Consider the following 10596-nt stretch of genomic DNA (forward strand, 5'->3'; position numbering starts at 1 on the left):
TGAGTCTGCAACCTCTATCGTTTATCAAGCTTGTGAGTAAAACTACGTTTGAAGAAAGTAATACTGACCTATTAACTTTGGTGGCTCTGTGGAAGCTTCTTTAAAACGCCACTGATCAGAAATACATACACAGACACACACACACAGTAGATGAAGAATTTGTTATTTTGAACAACTCAGAATGAAACAGCCTCTCCTATCGAATTCCATGGTAGAGTGAGATGCATATCTCTAAACCTTGCACGTTACAAAATTTTCCTCAACCATGAAGATTCTGATTGAATCAAGGGACTGGGATTAGAAGGAGATATTTACCATGAAGTCATTTTAGACAAATCTTTTATCAAGTTATGCCTTAGTTTCAGCATCTAAAAAATCTAGGTTCTATGCTTGGTCTTCAAGTCCTTTTACCAATTTATCCCTTGTCCTGTCTCAACAGATTATTAACCCTCAGCTAGTCAAACAAATCCTATTGCTGTTCTTTCTACCTCACTGGTTATTCCTTCTCAGTCTCTTTTTCTGCTTTCTCCTTTTAATGTTGGAAGGTCCCAGGGCTCAGTCCTTGGATGTCTTTTCTATCATCACTCACTCACAACCTTGGAGGGTTCATCCCGTCTTCATATTCCAGAGACTCTCAAATTTATATTTTCAGCTCCAACCTCTCTGCTGAATTCCAGACTTATATACACAACTGCCTGTTTAATATCTCCATTTGGATGTCTAATAGACATCTCAAACTTCTGTGTCCCAAATGGAAGTCCCAGTTTCTCCCTACCCGATCCCACAAACATCCTGCCCCTACAAGGCTTCCTGTTCTCAGCTAATGACAACTCCATCCTTCCAGTTGCTCAAGACAAGTTACAGTGTCACACTTGACTCTCACTCTCCACATTCAATCTGTCAGAAAATCCTATTGGCTGTAAGAAAGCCCTCAAGAAAACCGTATATCCAGGATCCAGTCTGTTTCCTTAACACTTTCATAGCTACTACCCTGATCCAGGCTCCATTATTTCTTACCTGGGTTACCTAATGGCCTCCAAAATTCCCTCTCTGCCTCTAACCTTGCCTCTTAGATAGCCAAGGAGATCCTCTTTAAACATCAGTCATATCATTTCATTCCTCCGCATCAACTCAGTAACGACTACCCAGACTACCTGTTTCACGCAGATAAAAACAAAAGTCCTCACAATGGACTGGTCTCCTTCTTCCCCCCCTTGATCAACCTGCTCTGATCACAAAGGCCATCTGGCTGTTCCTTAAACATCTCAGGCACGTTCCTCCCTTAGGTCCTTTGCACTGGTGCTTCTCTCTTTCTAGACTGTTCCTCCCTCAGAGAGCCATAGGGTTCCCTCACCTTCTTCAAGTCTTTGCTCAAGTTTCCTTCGTAGTGAGGTCCGCTCTGAATGCCTGATTAAAATTGCAACCACCCTCCTCCCCAACTCCCAATCCTCTTTCCCCTACCATACATTTTTTTTTCTTTCTCTAAAGTACTTATCACCTTCTAATATTTACTTACTTGTTTATTTTGTTTCTTCCCACAACACACACATACACACCAAGAGTATAAGCTCCATGAGGGCAGTGATTTTTATATTTTGTTCACTGAGATATTCCAAGGGCCTAGAATATAGACACACAGGGCGAATATTAATTGACTAAAGTCCACCAGGCCACCAACTTGCCCATTCTATTCTCTGAAGTTTTATCTGTGTCATGGTTCCCTTTTTAGAGTGACTTTCCCCAACCTCTCTAGCAATATAAATTCCTCTTTTCCTCACTTCAAGCTCCAATTTAAATCCTCCTCCTCTTAAATCTTTTCTACATTAGCTCTGCTCTATTGACCATGGATTTTTATGTACTTAGTCAACCAAAAAATTTCCATTAGCATCTTTGTTTGCCAACTCTGTAAATTTTAAGTCATACATGCATACAACTAAACTCTCAGTTCTTTATCTTACAAGAAATTCTGTAAGAACTATAGCCCCTGGAATTTGTGAATGTTTCATGCCTTTAAGAGATGCATCTGATGGAGAGAGAGAGATTATCAGAGAGTCCCTTAGTCACGGGGTAAATACTGAAAAGTTCACAAGCTTTCTTTGGTGAGAAACCCAAGCCCATCATTATGGGGTGAATCATGTCCCCCAGGAAAGAGATGTCAAAGTCCTCACCCCTAGTACCTCAGAATGTGACCTTTTCTAGATTACCTTTCCAGAGGTAATCAAATTAAAACAAGGGCATTAGGGGTGGGCCCTAATCCAATGTGAATGGTGTCCTTATAAAAAGGGGAAATCTGGACACAGAAACAGACATACACAGAGGGAAAATGTTGTGAAGACACACAGGAAAAACACCACGTGAGGAGAGAGGACTGGAGTGATGATCTGTGAGCCAAGGGACGCCTGAGGCTACCAGAAGTTAAGAGACAGTCCTGGAACAAACCCTTCCCTAGCGCCTTCAGAGGGAACACGATCCTGCCAACACTTTGATTTTTGTCCTCCAGAACTCTGAGGCAATACATTTCTGCTATTTTAATCCACCCAGTTTACGGTACGTTGTTATGACAGCCCTAGGAAACCAATGCACCCATTATTTGGATGCAGTAAATTGAGCTGAGATCTGGTTAGATACCCACATTTTCAAATTATTCAGGTTGCAACAATGTGCCCTGAAACTGAGGTTTTTTAACTGATTGTCTTGATTCCAGAGCAACTTTGTAATTATTACTTTACAATCATTCCACTGATAAGATACTCAATTGGGGATAAGGGAATCATCTTTCTACTCTAGAATCAAAAAGATCCTCTCTTTTGAGTACAAGGGAGGATCACACAATGGCCTTATAATTTCTACAGGCAAGCTGGCCTACAAAGCTGAAAGTCAGAAAACATTCTGCACTATTAATTGGCAATTATATGTTTGAATTGGATCTACACAGGGAGAAAAACAGTTTAGAAAACCATTAAAATTATGTGACTAAATTTAATCCATTGGTTCAGATTTTAGAAAAATGTCTGGTTTGAGTTACCTGGACCAGCTATCTAGCTTTCTGGTTCAATATACAATTAACCTTTTAGCTTTGGCATCAGGTTCCAAACCATATTCTAAAAGGGAAAAAAAATAAGAGCCACTGTTTGAAAGTTTATACTTCAGGAATAAACTCAGCTTAATTCCCTTGGAGGCCGAGAGATTCAGGTTATTGGACCTTTCCTAGGTGTGAGGGTGAGAACAGAGGCCACTGTCACATGAGCCTGAAAAACTTTGAACTGTTTTCCCCATACTGCGCCTTCAGACCAGATGCCATCTGCCCAGCCTCATTTCTTCCTTGAACTGAATCAAGAACTCCGTTTTTCCATTGCTGCAATGCTCACAGGTCTAGAAAGACAAGAGTTAAAAGTTTAAACATTCCTGTCAGTTACTGGATATTTTCCAGTAAAGGAAGAATCAGAATTAGCAAATCAAACCCTAGTGATTTACTTATACTGCATATTACAATATAATCCTAGCATCTATTGAGCTGTTTTACCAAAGTGCCAGACGTTTTCTATACATTATCTCTAATCGCCACAAAACTATGCAAGGAAGATGTTATCTCCATTTTTCTAAGGGGAAGATGTTCAAAGGAGCTAAGTGGCAGAATTAGGGTTTAAACCCAGGTCCTTCTGGCTGCAAACTCAGCCACTGAACAAGCAGCATTAAGAAGAGCCAGTCCCCACCACTTCCCAGAACTTTAATTCCATTGTTTTTAATTTTCAGAATAACCCTGGTAGACAGGAATTGCTGTGATCCCCTTGTCACATCTGAGTGGAATGACACTCAGGAACGTTACGTGACTTGCCTATAGCTGGATAAAAAAACAAACTTCTCTGTATTGAGTACTGTCCTAAGCTATTGGGTTTTTCCATAAAACCCAAATGAACTTTTTGGCCAAACCAACATTTATAACCATTATAAACCACCCTAAAAAGCAGAGGGGTATTATCCTCACTTTCCATGTGAGGAAGGTGAGGTTCGGACAGGTCACTTGACTTTTCATGTCACAAAGCTATCAAGTGGCAGAGCCAGGATTCAAAGCCAGGTCTGAGGATTCCAAACCCGTGCTCCTGCCACTGTGCCAGGCCGCCTTTCCCAGGGCCTTTTAGTAATTAAGTCAGTGTCACTGAAACTCTAGGCTACCTTTCAAGGGCTTATTATAACAAGGAGAGCACTTGGAATAAAAGTAAAACCACTTGACAACGTAGTACAGGAAGAAAAAACTGTGATCTGGGGTTACAATAGCCAAGTTGGCCCGGTCAGTGCACAGAGCAGCAAGCATTCTCTACGTTCCAAGTAATGACACTGTTAATTTGATTTATATAAATGGAAATAAAGAAATTTACATAAATGAAAACACCAGCAGGAGGAGGGAAGCAGGTATACATTGCCAGAAATGAGGTAGGTATTAAATGAGAAAGGGCAAAATAGGGAATTTCTGTGTGTTTTATTCATTTTACTTCATTTTTAAAGGCTCCTCCCTGCCTATCCTCTTCCCACTGCATTCAGTGACAGTATTCCCCTGCCTCTAACCAAAATGTTGCTTTGGCAGGAAATGAGGAGGAGGAGACTCCGTTTGAATGCAGGCTATTATCCTATGATTAACCCTTCTCCCTTGGATCAGAATCTGGGGTCCTTTTGCCAAAAAGGCAAACAAAAGAATAAGTTTACAAAACCCAAACCCTATCCCTTCTATGACATATTAGAGTGTTACACAATGCTTCCACATAGATTCCCTCATTTGATCTTCACATCAGCCCTGGGAGGCAGACAAAGTCTACATCATAATCCTCATTTTACTGACAATAAAGATAAATTCACTTAAGTGACTTGTTCAAGATCATACAATCAGTAAAACTCAGGCTGGAAGCCAGGCATTCTGTTACTGAACCTCAGGTTCTTTCCACAGCAGCATCATGTTCTAAATTATTTGAGAAATAACCTGTTTTACTGTATAATGCTGAATATCTCTACAGCTGCTATTGCAGTTACCACATAATCATAATTTTTTTATTACTGTTTGATAGACTTTTTTACGAGCAGTTTTAGGTTCACAGCAAAACTGAGCAGAAAGTACAGAGATTTCCCATATACCCTCTGTCCCCACACATGCATAGGCTCACGCATTATCAGCATCCCTCACCAGAGTAACACATTTGTTACAATTCATCATCATTTTTTAACCATAAAGAATCTTCAAATGATCATTCTTAGCATGTTCTTACTAGATAAAAATTAAGAAAGTATACAGATAATGTAGCTACTTTTAATGGGGCACATGCTATGCACTGGAGAATATGCTAGGTATTTGCACATTTAACTCTCACAACTCTAAGGAAGCTGTTGTTCTTTTTATTTTTATATCTCATGAAACTGAGGCTCAGAGAGGCTAAATGACTTGCCCACACTTACAAAGGAGGAGGTAGGTAGGATTCAAAGTACTCCAAAGTCTATGATATTTCTGAGGCACCAGGCATCAGGGGAAAGACTTCATAAACCACCTTACCCTCCAGTTAAGGCAAGATGACTCCTAGAATAATCGTAAGTCTACCAGCTTCCTTAGGAACCTACCCCAACCTAGCAATCCCCAAGTTGGTCAGTTTGTTCATTACCTAAACCCAGGAAAGAAGAGCAAAACAAGGTGCTACCGAATCAGTGAATGACCAAAATGTAACTGGAAAGCTGTGTTAGCATTAATATGCAGATTCATATTAATATGCAGACTCATTAATATGCAAACTCATATTAAGTTTGAGTCTCACCTTCCCCCATGCAGGCAATAATGAATGATCTCTTTACTCTCAGAGGATCAAGAACCCTTTGTTCAAGGCTTCCACCACCTACATGTGAACCTCAACCTCCAGCCCATGGCTAAAGTAATTTCCTTTGTCTCATGAGATGACAGTCATAAGACTGAGTACATAAAAGAAGGAGAAGGAGAAGGGGAAAGGGGAGGAGGAAGAGGAGGAGGAAAAAGGCAGTTCCCAGTATCTGGGGAACCAATGCTACCTAGAGCTCCTACTCACCTCCACTGTGTACACTTATCACCAGCCTCTCTGCCTCATCCCCCAGTAAACGTATGAAAGACCACGAAGAATGGGCTTCCCAGTCCCTTTACTTCTATCTAAACCCTCCCTAAAACACCACCCATAGTTTCAACCTGGCCTGAATGAACAAGGAAACTGGGTAACATTTCTAACAGGGCTTTACTTTTATAGTCTTTTTGTGTGTGTGTGTGCTATACAGTAGGTCCTTGTTGGTTGTCTATTTTAAATATAGCAGTGTATACATATCAATCCCAAACTCCCAATCTATCCCTTCCCCCCACCCTTCCCCCCGGTAACCATAAATTCATTCCCTAGGTTCTGTGAATCTGTTTCTGTGTTGTAAATAAGTTCATTTGTATCTTTTTTTTTTCAGATTCTCCATATAAGTGATACCGTATGATATTTGTCTTTCTCTGTCCGACTTACTTCACTTAGTATGATAATCTCCAGGTCCATCCATGTTGCTGCAAATGGCACCATTTCATTCTTTTTAATGGCTGAGTAATATTCCATTGTATATATGTACCACATCTTCCTTATACATTCATCTGTCAATGGACATTTAGGTTGCTTCCATGTCTTGGTTATTGTAAACAGTGCTGCAATGAACCTTGGGGTGCATGCATACTTTCGAACCAAGTTTTTCTCCAGACATATGCCCAGGAGTATGATTGCTGGATCATATGGTAGCTCTATTTTTAGTTTTTTAAGGAACCTCCACACTGTTCTCCATAGTGACTGTACCAATTTACATTCCCATCAACAGTGTAAGAGGGTTCCCTTTCTTCCACACCCTCTCCAGCATTTATTGTTTGTAGATTTTTTGATGATGGCCATTCTGACTGGTGTGAGGTGATATCTCATTGTAGTTTTGATTTGCATTTCTCTAATAATTAGCGATGTTGAACATCTTTTCATGTGCCTTGGCCATCTGTATATCTTCTTAGGAGAAATGTCTATTTAGGGCCTCTGCCCATTTTTTGATTGGGTTGTTTTTTGTTTTTTATGAGGTTTTTTTTAAAATTAATTAATTAATTTTTTGGCTGCATTTGGTCTTCGTTGCTGCACGCTCAGGCTTTCTCTAGTTGCAGCGAGCGTGGGCTACTCTTTGTTGTGGTGCACTGGCTTCTCACTGCGGTGGCTTCTCTTGTTGCAGAGCACGGGCTCTAGGCGCGCGGGCTTCAGTAGCTGTGGCTCGCGGGCTCTAGAGTGCAGGCTCACTAGTTGTGGTGCGTGGGCTTAGCTGCTCCACAGCATGTGGGATCTTCCCCGACCAGGGATCGAACCCACGTCCCCTGCATTGGCAGGCAGATTCTCAACCACTGCGCCACCAGGGAAGTCCAGGTTGTTTGTTTGATGGTATTGAGCCACATGAGCCATTGGTAAATTCTGGAGACTAATCCTTTGTCAGTTGCATCATTTGCAAATATTTTCTCCCACTCTGTGGGTTGTCTTTTCATTTTATTTATGGTTTCCTTTGCTGTGTAAAAGCTTTTGAGTTTAATTAGATCCCATTTGTCTATTTTTGTTTTCATTTGCATACTTTTACAGTCTTGAAATAATTACTACTACAATACTATCCTACTACAGCACTTTCCTACTAATAATATTGAGGCAATGAACAACAATGGTAATAATAACTGATTGAGTTCCTATTATATTCCAGGTGCTTTATATATTTAATCCTCTCTCAAATCTTATGATAAAAGGTCCATAATTCACATCCACAATTCTAAAATTTAAAAGTTCTGAAAACCCAAATGTATTTTCCTAAGTATACAGGAAACTCTTTTTGTGGCAAAACCTAATGTGAACCAAAACTGGGTTTTTTACAGTCTTTATTTATCCACTTGGTGTGAACGTCCATACATTTTGCTGCAAAATGAGTTAACGTGTTGGATTTGAGGGCACAGCCCCAGGCTCTACTGGGATGTAACATACTATGTATTATAGAATACATATGCACCTTTTTCTTTCTAAAATCTAAAAATATCTGAATTCTAAAACATACTTAGACACAAGAATTTCAGATATCTCCACTTTTCTGATGAGAAACAGAGAGTCACAAAGAATACAATTTTACTATTTACTTCCTTTAGGTCATCAGATCCCTTTTACTAATTTAATAGTCAACGTTCAATTTTTTTAATTCAGAAAAGGATAGCTATTACGTCTGCACATAATCTAATAGTCATACGTAAATGGATCATTCCAGTGTACACCCCCATCCAAACTGTGTTAAGAGCTACTGGCTTGTGGCTGACCTGAGAGAGCTGAGCTTGCATTTATCATCTCCTGTTACCCTGTCCAATCTCTAGCGAGGAATATTCAGTAACATCTCTAAGAACAATGACTTACTATATTCCATGCACTGTTCTAAGTGCTATACATAACACATTTAATCCTCACAACAACACATTGAGAATGGGCACTATTATTCCCACTTTATAAATGATGACTCTGAGGCAGAGAGAGGTGAAGTATATTGTCCAGTTAGTAAAAGTGGCAAAGCTAGGATCTGACTCTCAGCGGAAATCAAACAGACAAAAATCCTTTTTTTCACAGCACTTGTTGGGAGGGGGAGGGACAGAAAGTAAATAAATAAAATAAATAACCAAACTATATAGTATATCAGAAAGTTGATAAGTCCCATGAAGAGGAAGAAAATCTGAGCTTTTAATTACAACACTCTATCTCTTAGTGAAAGTAATGTCAGGTCTGGTGTCTGAAGGGTGAAAGAGAAGATAAATTTTAGGCTAAGTAAACTGAACACTGAACTCTACTATCAAAGTAAAGCCTGTAAATGAATTTCTTTTTTTTTTAAGAATACATAAGAACTTCCACTTCCAAGCATCATGGAGTAACAAGGATCAGATTTACCCTTCTACCTGAAAGGTTAAAAAATAAAAGCAAAAACCAGACAAAATATATGAAACAATGGTTTTCAAGATACTGGATATCACACAGTGGTGGACAGCGATTCCTGAGAAACAGGAAACAAATGAGGTGAGCCCTATGATTTACCTAGCTTACTGACTGGAGGGAAATTCCAAGCGGAAACCCATTTGTGGGATGTCCCAGGAGATTTTGGCCAGTTTAATAAGGCAAGAAAAGGAATAAAAGGCATCTGGCTTAAAAAGCAAAAAGTAAAACAGTCTTCATTTGCATATGACATAATTTTCTATGAAGAAAATCCTAAGGAATACTTTTTAAAGCTACAAGAATTAATAGGTGAATTTAACAACATTGCAGGATACAAGCCATGTACAAAATCAATTGTATTTCTATGTACCTATAGACTAGTGACGAGTAATTGGAAATTGAAATAAAATATCATTTACAATAGCATCAAAAATATGAAAGAAAGATGTATATAAACATCTTTTACACAATGATAAAAGATATATACATTGAAAGATATATACACTGAAACTATAAAACATTGCTGGAAAAAATTAAAGAACACTTAAATGATTGGAGATCTGCTCATTGTTTATGGATCAAAAGACTCAGTACTATTCAGAAGGCAGCTCTCCCCAAATTGATCTATAGATTCAGCATAATTCCTATCAAAATCCCAGCTGACTTTTTGCGGAGGAGAACAAGATGATTATAAAATTCATATGGAACTGCAAAGGATCTAGAATAACAATAGAAAAAGTGTTTTTAAAGAACAAAGTTAAAGGACTAACACTACTTGATTTCAAAAGGTGTTATAAAGCTACAGTAATAAAGATGGTGTGGTATTGTCATGAAGATAAACAAATGCATCGATGGAAATGCCTAAAGAGCTTATAAAGAAGGCCCAAACATATATGGCCAACTAACTTTCAACAAAGATGTGAAAGCAATTCAGTGGAGAAAGGATCTTTTCAACAAATGGTGCTAGAATATGCATAAAAAGTGAACTTAGATCAATACTTCACGCCATATACAAAGACTAATTTTAAATGTATCACAGACCTAAATGTAAAACCTAAAACGATAAAACTTCAAAAACAAAACATATATGAAAAATCTTTATGACCTTGGGTTAGACAAAGATTTCTTAGCTACAATGTCAAAAGCATGATTCATAAGAAAACAAATTGATAAACTGGACTTCATGAAAACAAAAACCTGTTAAGAGATGAAAAGACAGTCCTCGGACTGGAAGAAAATACCTGCAAAGCATTTATCTTATAAAAGATTTGTATCCAGAATATATAAAGAATTCTCAAAATTCCAATATGAGAGCACAAACAATCCAACAAACATATAGACAAAAGATGTGAACAGATATCATCAAAGAAGATATACAAGTGGCAAGTAAGTACATGAAAGGATGCTCAACATCATTAGCAATTAGGGAAATACAAATTAAAATAGCAAAGAGACACCACTACACACCTATTAGAATGGCTAAAACTACAAAGATTCACAGGAACAAGTGTTGGTGATGGTAAACTGAGCAACTTTAAACTCTCATACACTGCTGGTGAGAATGTAGAATGGTATACCCAGTTTGGAAAACAATTTG

The sequence above is a fragment of the Balaenoptera musculus genome, chromosome 14, assembly GCF_009873245.2.
Source record: "Balaenoptera musculus isolate JJ_BM4_2016_0621 chromosome 14, mBalMus1.pri.v3, whole genome shotgun sequence".
Lineage (NCBI taxonomy): Eukaryota > Metazoa > Chordata > Mammalia > Artiodactyla > Balaenopteridae > Balaenoptera > Balaenoptera musculus.